Raw genomic sequence first — 21,877 nt, forward strand, 5'->3', positions numbered from 1 at the left:
CCAATACTGTATCACTACTTCACGCATGAGGTTTTAGTGTAGACAAGACTACCAGCAAAATTTGAACTTTAAGCGACTGATAAATGAGGCAGATCAGACCAAGAGCCAGTGCTCACAAACAGCAATTGAGCAATATTTATACCAGGAGAGGCAGTAACTTCAAAACTGTAGTGGAGCCCTTCCTAACAAAACACATTGTTGCTGCTCATGGTCGTGGCTAGTTATTCCAAAAACACAAAATAAGGCCGAACTCATCACTTTTTCACAACACATCTGATGAGTCAAATTGAGTTTAACCTCATGCACCAGCTACGGGCCTTCCAGACAAGTTAGCCTGTCATTAGCGAGAGAAGAGGAGTACATGCTGTGAAGAGAGAAACAAAGTCATGTACAATCATTAGAAGCATTAGTGGTAATGAACCTTATTAAAGCTGCTATTACAGTCTGCAAAATGTTTCTGTTTCTAGAGCTACAAAAGCCCCTTTACCAGCCCTCAAGAAGCCGTCTACCCAGAATTCAAGGGGCTCTCAAAAGAAAATGTATTAATTTTCACAACAATAGCACAAGAGCTTGTCTAATAAGCTCTCACTAGATGGCAAACACTGTGGTCCTTTTCTTTCTTTTCTCCTATACCCACAAACATAATACAACCTGAGCCACGGGTCCCCTCTGGATTCTCTGGCTGATGGAAGAACAAACAACCTTGAATGACAGAAGAACTGGCCATGAGAAAATAAACACCATTCTGCTGAGAGCAGGAGAGATGATGGTTTGTGCCACTGACATGCGCCAACGTTTTGGGCCCCTTTTGATAATCACAGATGATGAGGACCTAGGCATACCATCTCTGGTTGTTGGTGAGGATGCTCTCCTTTGTAAATTAAGCACATAAGATGTTCAAAAAAAAAAAAAAAAAAAAAAAGGGAAGCAGAGAAGATCAGTCATGTTCATCCACACCTCCCGGCACACAGAACTGGTGCATCTCGCCAAATTCATGAAGCTTGTGACCTGCATCTGGCCTAAACGTGGGAGTGTGGTTTGTTTCAGAGAAAGCCAGTTATGAGGACAGAACAGGGCATTCCTCAGGGCAAGTACACTCTGGAGCCGAGCATCAACATCTGACTGTAATCTTATTGAATGAAATCAACTCTGTGATAACTCGAGCTCTTTCCACTCTGCTGCAGAGATAAGTTCTGAAGGTAAGAAATACTACATCTAAATAAAGTAGTAAGTCAGTAGTGGTCGCTTCTGCCAGCTATGAGTTCTCTTTGGAAGATAACAAATCCAAAATTACTAAGAGATATGTTTTTAACCTTGAGCTCTGGATTGCACCAGCTCATATTGATCATTATGAGAATTCCTTGAAAGCTTCTCCTGACAGAGGAATATTAAATAACTTATTAAATAGCTTAAAAATCCATAGTACAGCTCCTCATATTTGGCCATTTTGAGAAAACATCTTCAGGTCAGTGAATGGCTAAACATTGTTTATCACTGAATACTGATAAAAGATACACCATGATTTTAACAAAAAAAAAAATACATTAATAATAATAATAATAATAATAAGTTTTTAGTTTTGTTTTAAATCAATATTGATAATTACCACAATTAAGTTTAAAGGCATATTTTTGCTAGAGAGAAATTAATGACAGAATTTTCATTTTTGGATGATATACAAATTCAATTCACACATCATTTGTTGATTATTCCTTTGAAATTGTAATTGCGAATTATCACAATTTACAATTAATGATGTTTATACAAATGTTTGAAGTAACTGAATGCCATATTTTTACATGAACTTAAAACACTCAAACTTAAAAACCTTTCTATAGTATTAAACCTCAAACTATACATTAGATTCTTTTTTTAATTTTTTTAAAGAATAAAAATAGAATAAATAATTATGAGATTTTTGGAAAGCTATTGGGAATATCTTTGCATTACAGCAAAAAATGGCCATTTAAATGTTCATGCAAAAAGTGGGACAGCGTAGCTTTGCAATCGGAAATGTGGAGAAAAAAATAAATAAATAGTGATCAAAACTACTCCACTGGTTAGTCACCAGGCCACCGGTGTGCATTTCCCATCCACAAGCCCCCTGAATATCAACATCAAACAAACCGAGAATAGTTGCACAGTGTGAACACTGCAGGGCAGCCGTCCCAAACCATTGCCACTGCCCTGATCATATATCTATTTGATAAATACTTCAGTCACTGAAGCTGAGAGAAGCAAATGAGGAAGGAGTACTTGTGAGAAAGCTAAGCTCTATACAGCACAGAGAGGGGATGACCACTTCTAACACCCCGTGTGATTGATTATCAATTCATTGTGAAACACATCATCAACAGAACAGTTATATCTCAGTCCACCATGCATACTCTCTACTGGAAATATCAGCAAATACTGGTCAATTTTACCCAGAACACAGGCTCTGGTCTCAACCTGGCCTCATCAGACCATCTGAAAATCCAAAATACACACAGAATTCAACAGATGGCCAGTCCATACAAAGCAAGTGGTGCCAGAGGTCTATCCCAACGTCGTCAGACTGATCAGATGTCAGTTCGAGAGTCAGGGGGGACGGGAAGGAAGGGCAAAGGCAGACATATAACCTGTTCTGGAGTCATGGGAAATGGGGCATATTCATGGGCTGGAGGTGGGCTATTAATAAAGTGATGAGTGTACAGGAAGGGGATCCCTGAATTACCAACTGCACTGGGTTAGTTACAGCATGACTCATGGCAAATACCAATGTCCCATCAGCCTCCGGACGAATAGCGTTATATGAGAGTGCCAACGTTTTTTTGGGGGGGTTTTTTTCTAAGTATGTGCATACCACTCAAAAAATGTTCAGTATTAAACGGGTGTGTGAACATGCAGCCAGGTTTGTCCTCCTAGATTTGCACTGCACATGGCTTTGTGGTCTGCTACATATTATTTCTAGCAAAACTGTGGGGAAGGGGGGTAATTACAGCAGTCAGAAGAGAAAAAGAAGCCAATTTTAATGCTGCATTAGAAAACCCATCACAGCAATGTTTATTGGGGTTTTTTTTCAGAATAATTACAAAAGGAAATACAACTCAAATTACAGTGAGAAATATACATTTGTTTTAATAAAATGGAGAAAGCTAGATTTCATTGTGGAAATGTGACATCAGACAATAAAAAAAAGCTCCATCAAGCTGTTGTATAGACAATCATCACCGATTATCTGACATTTAGTACAACAGTTCTTTTGCTTGTAATGTTGATCGGAAATCTTCCATTAGCCACCCTCCAAGAGATATCAGTATTGGTTATTGAAAGACCGTTATCAGTCCACCACTACTTTATTACAGAAGAGTACGTCATAAATACAGAAGCATCAATGGTCTTTGTGTTGTGGTAACAGTAAAGATGCTGCAATAGTTGGTAAAGAGGATTAGTACTTTGTACAAATATAGTACATTCCTCAAGCTCTGAATCGCTCCCAACTTCGATAACAGCAGATGTTACAACTGAAATAAAACAGCTGGGACTGTGCTGTCTTTTTGAGTCTGGGATTTATTATTTTTTTTGTGGAGAATATTAAAATAAATATAAAGCAAATTGGTGGTGATATTCATGCACTTTTTAAACAAGACAGGCATGTTTTGGCATCTGAGTCACGGGATTCTCTCACAGTCGGCTGGAATGCCACTCAACAAGCCTAGAATTGTATAGGAATTTATGCAAGTACAAGTGCGTGAGAGTGTTTGTCGTAAGAGTTTAGCTCTGCAGACCCTAACCGAAGACTGAAATGAATCTTAATTCCAGGCATTCCAGTCCTCTCTTGCAGTTTAGACACCAATGAATGCAAAGACAAGCAGACGTATGCCATGCCCAACTGTATGTTAAAACAGTTCAAAGCACAAATGCACATTCCTGCAGATCCGTTTTGAGAATTTTTGAAATTGCTAGCTAACAATCTGATGAGGAAAACTTTCCAAGCACAAGCACGTTCTCTCTTCCTCCTTCCTTCCCTCTTTTCCATTTCTCCTCTCTGTAGTCTAGCTTTTGTACCGAAGCCACTCCTATAAGACTGTGTGGGCCCAACCTCCATTTAAAAATTATTCCATGCTGTCAGCCGGCAAAAGAGAAGGCGTGTACAGGATTAGAAGGAAGAAGGTGGGAAAAATACTACCTACAGACCAAAGGGGGAAAAAAAAGCGAGACGGGAAAAGGAAAAATTCCAAATGACTTTAGGGAAACTTAAACACACTGGAAAAGACACACTATCCTGCTCTCATGTAGGCGGTGAATTGGTTGTGATATTTCCTGTCCAAAGCCATATTTGTCAACCACCTCCTTGCTAATGGCATGCTCCACAAGTTTAAACCCAATCCAAGGTTTGGAACTGGGAACAAAAACAAAACTAAAAAGAGAAAGAGAAAGAGAAAGAAAGAGAGAGAAAGAGAGAGAGAGAGAGAGAGAGAGAGAGAGAGAGAGAGAGAAATGCAGCTGTGCAGATCAGCCATCCCGGTTGCTTTTATTGAATTAACATCTTGTCACTCTTGTGACCTTTGCGTCGAGAGTGTGCCATCTTGATGTGTACTTGTTACAGAAAATTGACTGCCAGACGGAGTGGATGAACTTCACATTCATTAAACAAAAAACAATCAACACACATGCTGACATTCACATTGAGCAAGGGCTGAGCGGTAGTTGAGCTTTAAAATAAAAATGCCACAATGAATGTTGCATAACCTTCTCAGCGCCCCTGCTATCCCTTAACTGAACACACACACACACAAGCAACAAGCATCGGCAAGAAGCAGAGATAAAAAGGCGTCTAGTGCAAATGTTTAGTATATGATGAAATGGGAACTGAAACTGTTTACTAAGCATAGGGAAGCCTTCACGAGCTATAGGATCTCAAACACCAGCTGACAGATGCATTACTGAACTTCAGGAAGTGTTTGGATACGAGTTAAAGGCCAATCTCTTCGAAACTCCCGGGTAATAGTGCTAACAGATGACTTGCATGTTTCGCCAAAAAGGATAAACTAACATGACCTAGTTCGAAGTGTGGCAGTTTTCCTAACAGCTTGACATTGCGCCATCTCACCTGAGTGATGACTACGAGAGCTTTGAAGTGAAGTGCTTTGAAATGCAACATCAGATGTGAGGTTTTAGGGGTTTTTTTTTTTTAATTGGCAACTTGTGTTAATGAGCAGCAGTGTTTGCTGTGTGGTCCATGCTCTTATCAGGTCACGGGTTGGGTCTTCAGCACAAAGTCAGGTAATCCAAGTGTACAGTCAATACACTGGAATCACTTCTGGATGCTTTAAGGGTTAGTTCACCCAAAAATAAAAATTAGCATGCGTTTTACTCACCCTCCATCCATTTTAGGTGTATAGGACTTTCTTTTTTCAGGCGAATCCAATCAGAGTTTCTAATCTCTCTCATTGTCTCATGAGAGTGAGAGTCTCATGTTCATACATCATACATATAATTTTACTGTGACTTTTCTACTTTGTTATGTAAAACTGCTTCCATTTTCTTTCTCACTAAATATTTAGACAAGTCTATATTGTTACTAAAAACTAAATAGACCTGATTTTCACTAAAAAGGACCTATAACAATATTGCAATAAATGGCTATAACTTGCTTGGGGAATTTTTATATATAGACAACATTTTATTTGGAAGTGTAAAATGCCTAGATACTGTTCTGTTTCTGTTTAAGTACAAAGTAAAAAAAAAAAAAAACAACCAATTGTTGCTTGCGTTTTTCTTTAAATTCTGGAAATGCATTTATTCTTAGAAAAAAAACAGAAGAGAAATTGAGAAGTTAAATAAGCAAGACTTAAACTTCACTTTCCGCTATTCATAATGATATATGGTGACTGCTGATGCTGACTGCTAGAATAGGACTGAAAATTCCCCCGAAAAATGCTCTAGGTCTTTAAGGGGTAAAGGGAAACATCCACCCACTACAATGATAGAGCTTAGGAGTGCCAGTTTTTTTAATATAACTCTGATTGGATTTGCCTTAAAGAAGGCATATATAGCTAGGACGGCTTGAGGGTGCATAAAACACATGCTAATTTTCATTTTTGGGTGACCAAAAATGAGCAATGATTCACGGGCTTCTGAAAGGCATGATGCAAAGAAGCCACCGAAAAACAAAGACTTGAGGAACTGGGAGGTGAATACCAAACTGACCTCAAATTAAAAAAATTAAAAAATATATTACAAATGGAAATTAACAGAAATTAAATACTGAGTTAAGCATGCACATGACCAAACAAGCATGTCTACATCAGTGGTTCTCAAACAGCAAAATTACTTACAATATTATAAAAAAAAAAAAAGATAATAAAATTATTAAAATAAGTTAGTCAGACCTGAAAAATCACAATAATATAACCGTAAAACACCACTATTGGCACTGTACATTTTTACTGGGTACAAATGTTAGTTTGCATTAAAATAAAAGTACCCAAAGGTTAAAATAAATTTTGGATTAAAAAAAAAAAAAAAAAAAAAAAAAAAAAAAAAAAAAAAAAGGTCTACGGGGCATTCAAATTCTCAAAAACGTTGAAAACCAGAAAGACACCCAGAATGTGTGCAGAATATTACAACAAGACTAAACTGCATTTCTTCCTATTAAATAAATAAAGAGACCTACATAAAAACTGCATCACCTAGGTCCTAGGCTATGTGCTACCGTTGAGAGAAAACACTGCTTTTCATTTTGAAATGCACAGTATTCCAACTACTTCATTTAGCCAGTCAGTCTGGAGAGAAAAAAAAAAAAGAGAGAGAAGAGAGAGAGAGAGAGAGAGAGAGAGAGAGAGAGAGAGAGAGAGAGAGAGAGAGAGAGACTTGTCCGACATGGAAAATGGCCAATTAACAACTTCTAACCTTAATACCAAACCACCTTGTGACACTTCTGGTCTCTAACAGGACTGCCACTTGTCTGATGGCAAGTATACAAACGCAGGCATTGTTACTCTGCTAAACATGTAGAACAGTCTACTAGGTATTAGAAAAAAAACTCATTTGAAAAGCACCCATAATAGTGTGAATACATTTAAATTTGAATCTTTTGGTTGTAAGAACTGCATTTGCTGTAATATTTCAACCGGCCCCTGCCAGAGAACACTATCTGGCTCCTAAACACAGGTAATCTGACTGGGACCCCTGATAAAAAGTGGTTTCCATTTATCTGCCCAACATAAAACAAACACACATCACTACATTTAGCACTGAAATCAAACAGTTGAGTAATCAGACCAGGATTACAGACATTTTCTGCTAATTGCAGCCCAGTGTAACTTGCTGGTTATCACTGAAACACTGCTGAACAAATCCCAGAGTCATTATAATCACTTAATGTAGTCCAATAATGTTTTTTAATGAAGGCACTGATGCAACGTTCATAAACGAGTCCCGCTAATGGGCAAAACTGCCTCATAAGGGAGTTGGTGCTATGCTATCAGTGGTTCTCTACCAGTACAGCGGCGTTAGTGTAGTTGATGGCTCATACCGCATGACCAAATCTGTCTTAAGGCAACAATAATGCAGATGTTACAGAAAACATTCATGATCACGGGAAAATGCTATGAATCAAGGAAAAAAGATTGCGCGTGACGCTCCATTGGATTTTTCAAGAACTAAAATATTCCACTTGTGACATCTCAGCAGTTTCCTCTCTATTTAATGGTGATGAAGGAACGTCGCCTGCTAGGCTCTAACATGTGACATGCTAGCCCCAAGGCTATGTTTATCATTCTCTTCCTCCAACTCTTCCGCTTAGTTAACATGCCCTCTCTCAACGTAGAGCAAGTTCGGGACCACTGCAGCTTGTGAAAATTATACCACCAGCAAAAACATGTCTAAACATATTGCGACACTGCCTAGGATTTGTCTGTGCAATCAATGTGGCTCAGTTCACGTCAACGGTTCTGCCAATAACTAGAATGTTATGTGTTCTTGTCTTCCCCCCCCACCCACCCCAGAATCTCTGCTCTTACTCAACCCTCCCTGCCTTCCAGTTTTTCCTCTGCTGAGCTTCTCTGAATTCAGCGTGTCTGTTTGGGCCTGAGATGCATGGATGGAGTCTTGACAATGTCTACAGATGTCACATTCTATACTTGTAAGGCCCATTTTGCTCTGGAGGGAAAAACTATCCGAACATACAGCAATCTTTGTAGGGTTATCTTCACTGACTAGGCAGCTCCTGCTGAGGCTTCCTTTTATGCTACAAATTATTAGACAGCGACAGAGGCTTTTTAAACCAAATGTCAGCGACTGAGAGACTCGCAGACAGACACACACCCTTGTGACTTCTGTCTTTTGTTCCATTCAGCAGGCCTATCTACACAGAAATGCTTGAGTCTTGCTCTCAATGGACAACACCCAAAATGCAAACCCAACACTACACTCGCACACAACTACAAAAAAGCCTGCCGCTCTATGAGAGCTTTAACACCATGACAGCTTTGGATCAAAACACGATCATTTCCTCTGAGGATCATCTCTGGTGTGGATGGTCTTACAAACTGTCAAGAATGAAAATTGTGTGTTAGAGCTCTGACAATACAACCCCAGTGTATAAACTCGAAAGAAGAAGCATGTACGGCTACAGTAACTTATTAGATTCTTACATTTTGTGAAGAAAATGTGAATGGTACTTGATCCGTTTTATTCAGTCGAAAAGTTGCGAATATCATTAAGCACATATCTCTTCAACAAACCACAAGATTTTAAAGATGTTACCGTTTATTTTACAAAAACTATGGTTAATTATTTTTAATAGCAAGGTCAACTGTCTTGATTGGAAAGTTAACAGACTAAAGGTTTTTTGTTTAGTTTTTTTTTTCCTATTATTTACTTATGGAGTCAACCTAGTCTTCAAGGTCACATGATCCTTCAAGGCAGCGCTCTAATATGCTGATGTGGCATTCGAGAAACATTTCTTACAACTGTCAATGGTTGCAATCCATTATAATTATTTTTAAGAATCAAAATAAAACCTTAACCCTGCTTTACTAAAAGTCATTGCTATTCTGGAATCAACAACATAATATGAATGTAGCTCATACTGTTACAACAACTATAATGATCAAAATTAGCATGGTTATCAGTATCACTGTATTGTTAAAATGTGTTGGAAATATTCAAAAAGTACAAATGCACAAATTGTTTCACCTAGGTTTTATAGTTAAAATATTTTGACAAAAACAATATGATAACCAATGAAGTGAAGTATGCAAGTCTCTGTAAATCCACTCTCTGAGAGCAGGCGGTGCTTATGGAACAGCAGACTTACAGCACTTTCCTTTCATGAACAAAGCAGCGTTGTGATTAAAACACTACTTTTAAATATTGCATGGAGATGAAAGCAAAAAGGAAATCAAATCGGACATAAATTCACATAATTCATTTTTATACTCATTTTATAATTTCTTAAAACTCTTTTAAAGATCTCTCAGCTGTCTGCCATGTTTTCAGACAAAACGAAACTGCTCTGTGTGCTGTGCACTATTACTTAAAACTGTGCTTTATGCTGGATGGCATTCATTCATCCTTACTAAACTGTAAAAGGAACAGTTCACCCAAAAATGAAAATTACAGCATATTTCACTCACCCCCAAGCCATCCTAGATGTATATGACTTTCTTCTTTCAAACTAACACAGTCCGAGTTTTTTTATTATTATTTATCCTGGCTTGGTAAACTTGGTAATGCTTGTGGATATCGACCATTATTTTAAAGCGCTGTTAATCGGATATATCCATCGTGAAAAAAGGCTGACCTACGACTCGATGTATGATGCAGGTCATACGTTCAATGTCGAGCCAAGAAGCTGGAACATGGTGTTCTCACAGGAAAAAACAAAAGTCAGTTATTCATGTTATAAAACTAGAAATATTTTTGTTACAAAAACCATCAATCTTCTTCAGAAGGCATATGATAACCCCCAAAGGTGTATAGGTTAGATTCTCAACAGAGGTTGAACTACTCTTTATTAATTAACATAGTATTACCATTTCAGAACTGCGGGGAATTTTATCATGATTTATTGTCAAACCGGTTCCATTCCTATATGAATGCCTTTTCCCTTTTATTTTTTAAATAGCATACACACTTCAAATACCACTGACTGACTGGCTTTAATTTTAAAAAAAAAGGATGGCTTGATGTGATGTCTTAGCAACTGAAAAGTTTCACAATAGCTGTCAGAGAAAGCCCGGTCTGTTTTGATATAGTAAAGGCCCTCCGCTTTGTCATGAGGAGACGCACTCTACAGACGCCTGAGAGGGAGGAGGTCAACAGTTGACATATCTGATCTCTGTTGTCGCTCTCGCTCCGTCATGGCTTGGGATTGAGCCGCAGGGAGCTTCCAAAAGACCTTAAGCTTGTTCAGTTGAAGGCCAGCTGCAGCCAGTGAGCTCCCATCCATCTCAGGGTTTGTCTTTGACATCTGCAGGGAAATTGGCTGATAGGAGGCTTGACCACAGAGACGCACCCAGTGTCAGCCAATGACCCTGTAGGAAATTCAATTCAAAGCAGTCCATCTTTTGGCAGACATCCTGTTCCACTGCATAAGAGCAAACTCAAAGCTACATGAAACATGTATCATTTGCACTACAATGAATTGGAAAGGGTTTAACAAATTTGGTGGAGAGGTTAAAAATGCTTAGAAGTCTGAAATAAACCATCTGGTTGAGAACAAGGAGTCTTTTTTTCCCTAGAGATGCTGCCCTCGCACAAATGCATGTCACAAGATGCTAGCATATGCACATGTCTGACCACTTAGCAACTTATGCGCAAACACAGAACATTTGGGAACCATAATGGGGCCTTTTTTTTTTTTAAATGGGGTAATGGAATTTCTTGTAAAGGGCCTTTTTTCAGTGGTGATGAGGAATGAAAAAAAAAAAAAAAAAAAAAATTCTTGTCCAACGCTAGGCGTATCTTACCACATTCTCCTATGCTGCTTGTCACACACAAAACCACTTTAACAGTAGGCCATACGCAGCAGTGGAAAAAGCGGGGAAGGAGCACGCAATCTACAAAGGCTCCTTCTTCCACTCCTCTCAGAGTCTTGGGACTCACATGGTCCTTACTACATCCTTTTTGAATACTGAGAGTTCTTGTGTGAAGAGCCAGCATGTGGGTTTCGGAAAATTGTGCATATTTGACCCATTTAACCCTCCCTGCGCTGTCCACAACCTCCACATTCACTACCAAACCATGAATATTATTGGGTGTGTCACACTGAATGGAACAATATCACAACATTTTCCACCCATGACAGAGCTAAGATAGATGCAAAACTTCCCAAATACCACAAGAGGAAAGTGGCTAATCACGTAATGAAAAAACATTCCATTCAATCACTGAATTTTAGAAAAAAAGAACAGTTACTGTGGAGATTACCTGTCATCGGTCTGTCAAACAATGAGGTTTCAAAGCAAAATGTCTTCTGTAAACACTGAAAAGAACAATGTGTGTATGCCACACCCTCATCCACTAACCAAACAAGCTATTCCATCTCTGTGAGAAACATGATGTGGCAATGTACGTCATGACCAGGCGGTGAGAAGGCATGACACAGTATTTTGCATCCATCATAAAGAACAGCATGGGATCAAGAAAACAAAACAGTCTCACACAATTCTGGATTTGATGACCGAGACAGATATCAAACTTTCACACACCTAAGGGTTAGTACAAGTTTTGGACCATTTGTACATTTGCAAAACTTTTTTTTTTTTTTTTTTAAGAAAAATGTAAAAAGAAATTTTACATAACATGAAAACACTGATTTAAGACAGCAAAAACCTAATTCCCAATAAATAAATAAATAAATAAATACATACCAAAACTAATCAGCAAAAATGAAATACCTTGTGTGTAGCACCTGCAAGCTCTACGTGACCTTGAGAAGAATCACACATTTTTTTAAATAATAAATGATCGTTTTAACGTTCACATTTTAAGCTGTGACAGTATATTGCAGACATTGCAAAGCACAGTTACAGAAATCCTAAGGCCATGTGACACTGAGCGCTAAGCAAGGTGGGGCTGACCAGCAATGCATTTTTCCTCAGATATGTATTCCATGTATATACATGGATTTAAAATCGTCTATTGAACAATATAAAGCATTGAGAAACTAAATCATTTTTGGTTCTTTGCCAGAAACGCAACTATCTATAATGCTTTAAAATATAATTATAATGAGTTGCATACAAATCACATACAAAAAATATATATATTTCATATATTTTGTGTGTAGAAAAATGTTTCAAAAATCTGACAAATGATGAATTAAAATACTTATAATAAATTGACAAAATAAATACAGTCCTATATTAATATAAAATATATATATATATATATATATATATATATATATATATATATATATATATATACACACACACACACACACACACACATTTCCTGTAAAATTCAGTAGAAAATGTAATGGATTTAAGAGTTATAATGGGAATTGTATTGGTTTTAATGTACACTATATTTGTGTCTACTGGTATTTGATGGACTCTACTGGTGGGATGTAATAAGGTAGATTGCATTCAATAGAACAACAGTAACATACTGGAATAATGCCCAAAACAAAAAGGAATTATGTAATAGATTAATGGAAACTAAGAATTTTTTATTTTTTATTCAGCAGCCTAAAGCTACTCGTGCTGCACATTATTAACAATATTGAGCTGAAGCTTGACTTTGCAAATTTAAAATCCCAAATCAAACCGCAGTATCTGTCCAAAAAAAAAAAAAAAAAAAAAAAAAATTGTGCAGCCCTAGCTCTCAGATGCCAATAACAAGAATTCCATCCACTCTCTTCTCTCTCAGAATACTCTTCTTCTTTGTTTACACTGGTTTTCAAAACAGCACCATCACACTTGCCTTTTTGTGCAACAGTAGCTGCTTCGGGCACATGATCTTAGCTCAAATCTGATTGGACGGCCCATATCTGCACGGAGAACGATTGTGCCTGGTGTGAATAGGTCCATAGGGATCTATTATTATATTCGATTCGCCGAATTATCACGTTCAGTGTGAAAAGCCCTTTAAAAAGGCACATATTTTTAACTATATTTGGCACAAAAAAGCTATACTAACACTTTAAGTGGACCTCAAGGAAAACAATTAAGTAATAAAAAAAATTCATGATATGACCTCTTTGCCATGTTTTGCAGCATTGCTTTGTTAATAACAGACTAGGTGAGAACAGGCTTCTGCTGCCATCAACAAGCTGCACTGGTCAGCAGGCGGCCTTTAGTTCACACAGATCCCAACGCTGTAACCCCGCAAAAGAGATCAGGGAGGGCCTCGATAGGAGGCATCGTGCCCAAGAGTTTCCCACTTGGCACAACGCCCAGCAACTAAATTAGAACTGTGCCTCTGCCAGGCACCTCTAAGGCACAAACAACTAAAGCATGGCAAAGAACACCAACAACAAAAATAATAATATGAGTAAAACTCTGTAAACAACATTTTGTTGTCTTGTCATAGAGGAAAAAAAAAAACAAACAGCAAAGATTTATTAAGCATATATGGATTTATGAGGCTTAATGAGGCTTCTCCTCCTCATTGGAAAATTAAAAAAAATTGATAAAAAAAAAGACTCAACCACTAAGCTTGTCTTGGGACACGTGGTCCGGAGCTCTCTATGACTAATGTATCCATTTCATTTTACTCCAAAAAATATGAACTTAGGCTATCTGAAAATACTTGTATCTTTAAAGCGTTTGTTAAATGTCCAGTATTTAATGTTAAACTGTTGGTTTTTAAAATAAATGTACAGGTGAAAAACCATGTTCTTGGCTTCGGCCAAAATGTTTAATTTCGGTGCATACCTATAAAGACAATGTATTGGCCAGCATTTTTGTATGGTTGCATACCTACCGAATACCCCCTTTAACAATTAAATCAACAAGCTTTCATAATTCCCTTATTTGAAGTCAAAGGCTATCAGTGAAGCATCAGTGGTTGTGTGCTTTACTCAACCTGCAGGACTGTTTAGTCCAAACACCCTCAATCGGTTTGTTAATTGAGAGTTCCCTTCCCCTTGTCTTTTAAAACATTTAATTAAGAATCTGACAGTATCTGTTTAATGGGTCTATCACGTAGTCTGAGACATTAATCCTTTTCACCCCACTTCTCTCTCTTCATCCACATCTCGTTCTCGCTGTCTCACAAGGGTGTCTGACAGCTTTCATCTTTCAAATGAAGGAGTGGGGGAAGTGTTGGTCAGAAAAGGCCACAGATAGATACCACACCAAGATTACACAGCTGATGAGGTAGTTAAATCTTGAGGAATGGTGTTTTTGACGGCGGATAAGCCCGTGCTTATTTCTCGGTTTTCTGTGTGTTAGCAGAATTGTCTACAAAAACACAAAGTGAATCTCTCTCAATACATGTGGAATTAAATATGGGGTAATAATAATGATGAACAAGTCACGACAGTTCTTACATCAGTTTTGGGCCTGCAATTACAGACAGTATAAGTACACAAAGCGCCTTTGGATGTATCAGTTGCCCTTGAAGAGTACTACCTCTGAGGCTCTTGCTCATCTGTGCTTGCAAGTACAGATGGCCATATCACTAACTAGCCTAACACCCCATTCAATTAAGATTCTCTTTCTTAAATATACAACAAGTGGGAACACGACGCATTTTGAAACCAACGCACCGAACGCAAGCTCTGTAAGCTGCCTGGTTGGGAATTTTCTCTACGAGCCTGTCACCGTCATGTTTTTTTATTTCATTTTTTCCCCAGTCGATCTTCCACCCAGGCTCAAGTTATTGACTATGCCGCCCACCATGGCCCACAGTACAAGGCCGGCAGTGGAGGTTGAACGTGGGACCTGTCGATTGACTCTAACAGTTGCGCGGGGAGACATCAGTGATCGTTATGTAACTGCCATTGCTGCGTGGGCTGCCGGAGCAGAGCTATCATTCTGATAAAGCCAAGAAGGCTGCCGTCTCATTGAGCTAAAGCCAGTTTCTCTCAGTGAATTATAAAAAAAAAAAACGGCACCTGTATAAGAGAACACAAAAAAGGTAAATTTGATCTAACAATGTTAAAGTATATAGTGCCTTGGATATGCTGCCTTACTTCACGGGGAGTGTAAAGCAGGCCCTGAATACAAGCTTGGCTGCTTTGTGTGTATCCGATTTTGTTTTTACATTAAAAGCCAGACAACTCCACACAGTACACCAGCAAGCATTTTACACTACACGTTTAACAAAACCATGAAGACTATTTACATGCAAATATAGCAGGCTGTAGCATACAGGTCAATATACGACCAGTCAAATTTAAGTACTGAAAACAAATGTTTAGGCCTAATTCATGATTTAAAAAAATAAATGTATTCATGATATGCAATATTTTCTGTATACAGCATGCAAAGTTGTACGTGTATATTAAAAGATGCCAAAATTAACATCAACGCATGCATTTACAAGTAAACATGCATTTAAACGATTTTTAAGGCGATATACGTATGCAAGTTAGCAAAAAATTCACTTATGCTCTCCAAGGCTGCATTTGTTTGATCAAAATTCAACAAAAATAGTATCATTGTGAAACACGGTTACAATTTTGACATCTTATATAATAGTTTAAATGTAATTTTAATGAGGAGAAAACAGAATGTTCTAATATGTTGATTTTGTGCCGCAAAAATGACATTATCATTAACATAGTTTTTTGTAAAAATACATTCAGTTGGTCAACGTGACAGTACAAAGTCATTTGCGTTACTCCTATGTCTAATACATTTATTGTATCCGTGCTGAAAAAAAAAAGATCAACCCCGAACTTCAACATACAATGTGTCCGCCTTCACTTTCTTTTGGTCAGATTTGATCGTGCGTACTACATCGGACAAGTATGACAACCACTTTGCTATGTAATGCAGTACCTACCCAAGCAGCCAACACGTTGTACTGTGATTACATGCAGAGCAGAAGCGGAGCCTGGAAACGTGCTCTATGGAAACCCACATAGGTACCCGGTAATGGTATCTGTCATGTACACAAACACACACTTAAGGACACACACTCTCTTCACTTACTAGCTAATGTTGATGCAACCGCAAACACAGTTAAAGATTGTTGAATCACCAGCAATCACGCACACTCAAACATCATCGTACACACAAACACACCCCTAGTATTGCATTAAACATCGCACACCAAAGTGGGAGGGTGAAAGATAAATAGAAACAGAAAAGATGGATAGAAAGCGAGCGATGAAGTAAGTGAATGAAGGCAGGAGGGAAAAAAAGAGCTATATCAAAAAGCGAGAGATCACATCTTTAGACTACAACTAGTTTGAGAGTGGGGGGCTGAAACCATCCTTCACTAGTTCCCAGTGATAACAACACAAATGCTGAAGCTTGCTGTGATTGGAACGTACAAATAAAGAAGCATGTTTGTTTTTCCAGACAAACAAGTATGAGCATCTGTTACAGGGAGGCCCCTCTCTTCATCTCAGTCAGCAGAGATCTTTCTCCCGCCACCGCATGCCGGGCAACCTCGCATCCACATGCATCCACGCTCCACTAAACCCCACCGCTAATGCAAAATTACTTATTTATGCATTTATTTGCGCATTCACTGTTTCACCCAAGCTGAGCCAATGTGAATAGCGGCATGCCTGCGAGGCTCGTTGGTCGCGCTGTTCTGCCATCAAACCCGAGCATGCACGCCACGCTGTCTGACAGGAAAGAGGAAAACAACACGCAGATGCTAAGAATCACCTGACCTCTGTAATCATTACACTGCCACACTTAACCCTGGTACAAATGTTCTCCTATTTAGCAGCGCTAATGTTCTAAATACAAGCAAACTACAGGGAAAACAATGCAAAAGAAATCTTTGTAAAAATACTGCTGGCAGGGAATGAGAAGCATGATGTTAATGTGTAACAGAAGGGCAATAGAGCGTCTGCCCTAATTGTATAGAAATAGCTGTACAAAAAATGAATGTGTTATATATTTTCATTGAAAGTCTCATTGGTGGCGTGTTTTATAAAAGTTAATTCAATGAAATCTTTTAAGAGCATGTCCAGATCATATTTCAACCGATAATCAAAAGAAAAGAAAATGTCTGGTCAAAACTTCCTTTAGAATTTAATAATTCAAGAAAGCTCAACAAGTCAAATATCTCAAGAAAAGAGACGTGCACTGGTGCATTTTCACGCTACAAGTATCATTACATTTTGTTAATTTAACAAAAGAAATATTATCAGAAAATAATTGCTATTAAATGCTTTAATTAAAAGCTCTATAAACTATATTTTCTAGGGCATTGTGATATTAAAGTTGTCATCAAACAGAATTGACAATTCTGTTATATTTCATATTATTGCACTCTTTATTATGAATTATTTATCCATGCACTTCATTATTTATTCATGACCTCATAAACTTTAATAAAGATAACTAAGTGCCCTTCTCTCACAACCAATTCTTGTCCACTTTGATGTTGTGTACACTAGCCCAAAGGTGGGACCGGAATTTCTCCCCTCCAGCTATTTCATGTGAGATCATAATAATTAGTAAACAATGATCCAAAAACCTTGTCCACTCCCAATAGATTAAACCAACCCCAGCCATACATTTCTTTTATCATTCAAAAAGACCTTTTATGCGTATACATCCCAAAATAGACGCCGCATCCCTTACTATTCTCAATACCATGCTGCAGAAATGTACGCTGGTTTACAAATAAATGAGAATTCAATTAAAAATTTGAGAATTACAAAATGTCTAAACACACAACGCCAATTCGAATTTGAGCGGCAGCGATAATCACAATGTCAAAATGCTAAAAGTTTTACGGGTGCCTAAAAATTGGCTCGAAAACAACTCATTCCTTCAGCTTCTTCCTTGAAGCGTTACCAGAACGTGTTTTGAAATTTCACCATTGTGCGTCCGCAAAAAAAGCTTCTACTCCTACTAACGAAGGCCTTATTTTGCATTTTAGCCCAATTCAACAGGTACATCCTCCTCACTGTTTCACGCTAAACAATCCCCCACAGCTCATTAAGTGCCTCTAGTCGTGTTTTCGGCACAACAGTCTGAGCTAGTAGATATAGCTGTCCCATTTATAGCCAGTAGTCACACCAGGGAGACCGGAGTCACCGTATAGGCTGATGTTACCACCAGCGCCCATGCTCGTGTCTGAGGAGGGAGGCTGAACAGTACAATTCTCCGCTAATTAGAGGGAACAGATGCTCTGCAGGGTAAACACAGCTTGATATGCACAACAATAAATTGCATCAGTCAGCTGGAGTAATCACTAGAGAAGAAAACTTCTCGATAGCTCCAAACACCCCCACCCTACAGGTTATGTAAAGTTTAAAGCATGTACAAGCACACCCACACGCATGAAAACGAACACAAGTGGTATTGTTCAGCAGCGATATCTGCTTACTAATGTCCTCAAGAAGGTTCTTCATAATTACTAATAAACTCCCCTGCATCATGAGCGGTATCTGAGCAAACACACAACGCTCCACATTTAAACACGCAAAGAGTGTAGGCTACCGTTTGCAAATCTGTCGCATGACAAAGTGATCTCCGAGAGTTCCAATCACTCTCATTTGGTTAACAACAGACCCTCGGCCTTGGGATGGATTCTCCTGGATTACGGTGGATCTGCGGGGATAAGCTTAAATGTGATCACAGCATATTTCATAATGACTGACCTTTCTCTTCTGATTATTTTGTGGGCATACTAAACGTCGCTCATAAATTTCCACAAAAATAAATCGCGCTCGCACCAACAGAAGATTAGCTCGCGAACATCCCCCGCGGGCCGTAAAACAAAAAGGTGGCTTTCCAGTTTCCGCACAATGAGACTTCGTGAATGTGACACTGCAAACAAACTCGCTGCTATTATTATTTGTGTCACAGGACTAAGCAGCCCTCCAAAACGTCTAGATAACATTTTTGCCAAAGGGGAAAACACTGAAACCTAAACAAATAAACAACCTGACCTTTCGAGGGTCAAAAGTACTCAAGAGGCCCTCGAGATTACCATTTACACAAAATACACGAAATCATCGTTCGCCCGGTTTTCTTATGAGAAACACAATGGATGTTTGCCGGACCGCCGGTCTCACGTTCACACTGTGTATGGGAAAACATGGAAGTCGGTACAGGCTGAGGCATCCCTAATGTTCAAGCTAAACCTTCATTTATAGGTCAATTACCTCTTTAATACCAAAACCTGATGTTATGAGGGAGGCTTATATCCTTTATATATATATATATTTAAAGCTTTCTTCACGTTTCCAGATGTTGTCACGACTACAGTCGCCCCTTCATCATCTGAGGCAAACGATCACAAGACACCTTAAGGTGATTTAAACGTTAACATTTAACATTAATACTTCTACATAACACAAAGCAGAAAGCTTGTGTGCCTCGCGTTGCTCTCTTTCGGTCACAACTGGGCAGGTTTTGCTCTCCTCACAGGACAGAGAATCGAAGCTCCTCACGGGGAACAAATTGCAGGGTTTCCCCTTCGACGCAATAGCGCGAGGGCACACCCAGAGAGGCGCGAGAGAGGCGCGGTGGACGTTACCCAAGGGGGTGACGTCAGAGGGATCGACTGATTACCTCTTTATCAATCAGCAAGAGAGCCTCTTTTACTCTTCACATGAAATGTAACCGTTTATTTCTGCCCATTAAAAGCCCGTGTTGGCCAGCAGTGCAAAACGCGCACACGTCAACGTTATATGTATATATATATATATATGACCGCGCTGACAGAAGCGATAATAAAAGGCGCTAAAATACGCCAATGCATGCATAAGTAATGATATAAAAAACGGTAAGTGTTGCGTTTACGTGAAATATGCAGGTACGGGAATACCAAAAAAAAGCGATTTTCACAGTGAACTGGCGTAATACTTGTAAACGATTAAATCGTTCCCTGAAAAGCGGTGCAGAAACGATTACTCGCAACAGGCAAAAAAAAAATAGGTCTCGTGAGCAAACACGGCGCGGCTCTGAGGAACGTTTACAAGACGGAACATGCACGCGCACACCTGTGGATAGGAAAATCAAAGTGAAGGAAATGAATAAGATAAAGCAGGAAAAATAACAAACCTACCTTGGGGCTGGAGGGTTGTCAGAAAGAGTGAAAGCCGCACATGGGACGTTCCTCCTCATTCAGTGCATCGAGAAACAAGCCCTGCTCCTCAAAAACAAGCCTTCTTCTCAAAACTCCCAGTGAAGAAAAACGCAAAGGGTCTCTAAGTAAACGCTTGCACGGATAGGCAGTGTCTTTCTTCGCTCGCGAACCGTGTTTGTTTACTCTGCATCTGGAAACTAACTTTAGAATCGGTGCCAGTCAACCACCAGGATGGAATTAGTCACTTTCCCTTACATGTAAAACGTGACCTCCGCGTTTAGGCTAAAAACACGTATAAACTTGTTTCACGCCGCTGAGAAGTACAAAGCCCGATTGCTCGAACCCAATCCAACAGCCCTTTCGTCCAGAGAAAAGAGGAAATAATCACAAGAGGGATTGAGGTATGTTCCGCTTTGGTTACGGAACGCAAACGCAACAGATCCAAGTTTTGTTTGCTTTTCAATCTTGTTTTCTACGTGTTAACTGCTCTGTTTTCTTTAATCCCCGTTTAACCGCCGGGAAAAGTGCGGATAAACGCAACCTTTCACCGCGCAACGAAAAAGACAGTTTAAATCACTGGTTGCCGTGGCTGGAAATCGAAAGAGGGAAGATAGAGATTCAGTCTGAGGGGTTGGGAGAGCTGCGGCGGAGAGGGAGGGACTTGTTGTGTGTGGGATCAGTCATTTAAGGTGGATCATAAGGAAAATCGAAGCAAATGAATGGTCAGATCCCGGAATTCCCAACACTTCGAGTTGTTAGACGGGCTAAATTGTTAAGCGAGATATGTAACTGCGGACGCAGTGGCGTAGCGGGAATATTTTTGTGCGATTTAAATATTTACAGATGGTTGAAAAGACTGGATTTGAGTCACAGCGGTGTAGCTAAATGGAGCAGTTTAATTTGTAGTCTTGAAAAATTAAGATTTAGCATTTCCTGTCGGGACTCTTTTCTTTTTTTTGCCTATGTAGGGCATTTATTTTTTATACTATTTTTATTTTTCGAGTTTATTAATAAAGTGTTTGTGCTTGACCCTACTTAACATTGTTCTGGAACATAAATTAGCAGCATACTTTAAATGTGAATTTTAAAGCTGTATTTACTGCAACAAAATAAAGAGTTGCTAATAAGTTTCTACAGAAGGACTACAATTACCACATGTATGTGTTTACCAGTTTAAGAAGTCAGTGGACAGTTGTAGTCCTTAGCTTCAGTATTTACGTCACTCCAGTCCAGTAGGTGGCGGAAATGCATCTTAAGTTGGTTTGCCAAAATATAAATGCAAAAGAAGAGACAGAAATCAAATTTAGGATTTTATTAGGCGTATTATTCAACAGTTGTGGGCATTGAGAAGATGTAGCCTGTATTTGGCAAATGCTCAAAACACATATTTCAAAATGAAAATGGGAGGTAGTCTGTTAGTCTTTCTCACATTTCACACCTCTTTTTGTGACTCTAATGTAAGGGCATTATAACTGAGAATTGTAACACGATACGAGACAACTGTAGTCAAATTGGCCTACATAGTGGCGAACAAACAGCATTTTTGTCCCATTCAGACATGCGATCTCATCAATGTTTTGAAACTACTGGCTTCCTCACTGAAACAGTAGCCCACAGGTGGCCCATTACTGTTTGGTAGCCATGGTTACTTATATTTCTGTCATTATTACATACTCTTAAAAGGGTGACTGCACATTCATAGATG

At 38.8% G+C, this 21,877-nt stretch overlaps 1 protein-coding gene across 6 annotated transcripts in view; it reads right to left on the minus strand.

Moving 5' to 3' along the window:
• Positions 1-20,800, minus strand: part of atp2b4 (ATPase plasma membrane Ca2+ transporting 4) — a 74,670-nt gene extending 53,870 nt beyond the window's left edge. For 4 of the 6 annotated variants that reach the window (XM_043251847.1, XM_043251845.1, XM_043251843.1 and 1 more), the window contains exon 1: positions 20,152-20,800. The gene's annotated coding sequence lies outside the window, so the exon portion shown is untranslated. The remainder of the gene's footprint in view (positions 1-20,151) is intronic. The other 2 variants (XM_043251844.1, XM_043251842.1) reach the window with 1 other exon arrangement.
• Between the last annotated feature and the right edge of the window lie 1,077 nt (positions 20,801-21,877).

Source organism: Puntigrus tetrazona, chromosome 11 (genome assembly GCF_018831695.1).
Source record: "Puntigrus tetrazona isolate hp1 chromosome 11, ASM1883169v1, whole genome shotgun sequence".
NCBI lineage: Eukaryota > Metazoa > Chordata > Actinopteri > Cypriniformes > Cyprinidae > Puntigrus > Puntigrus tetrazona.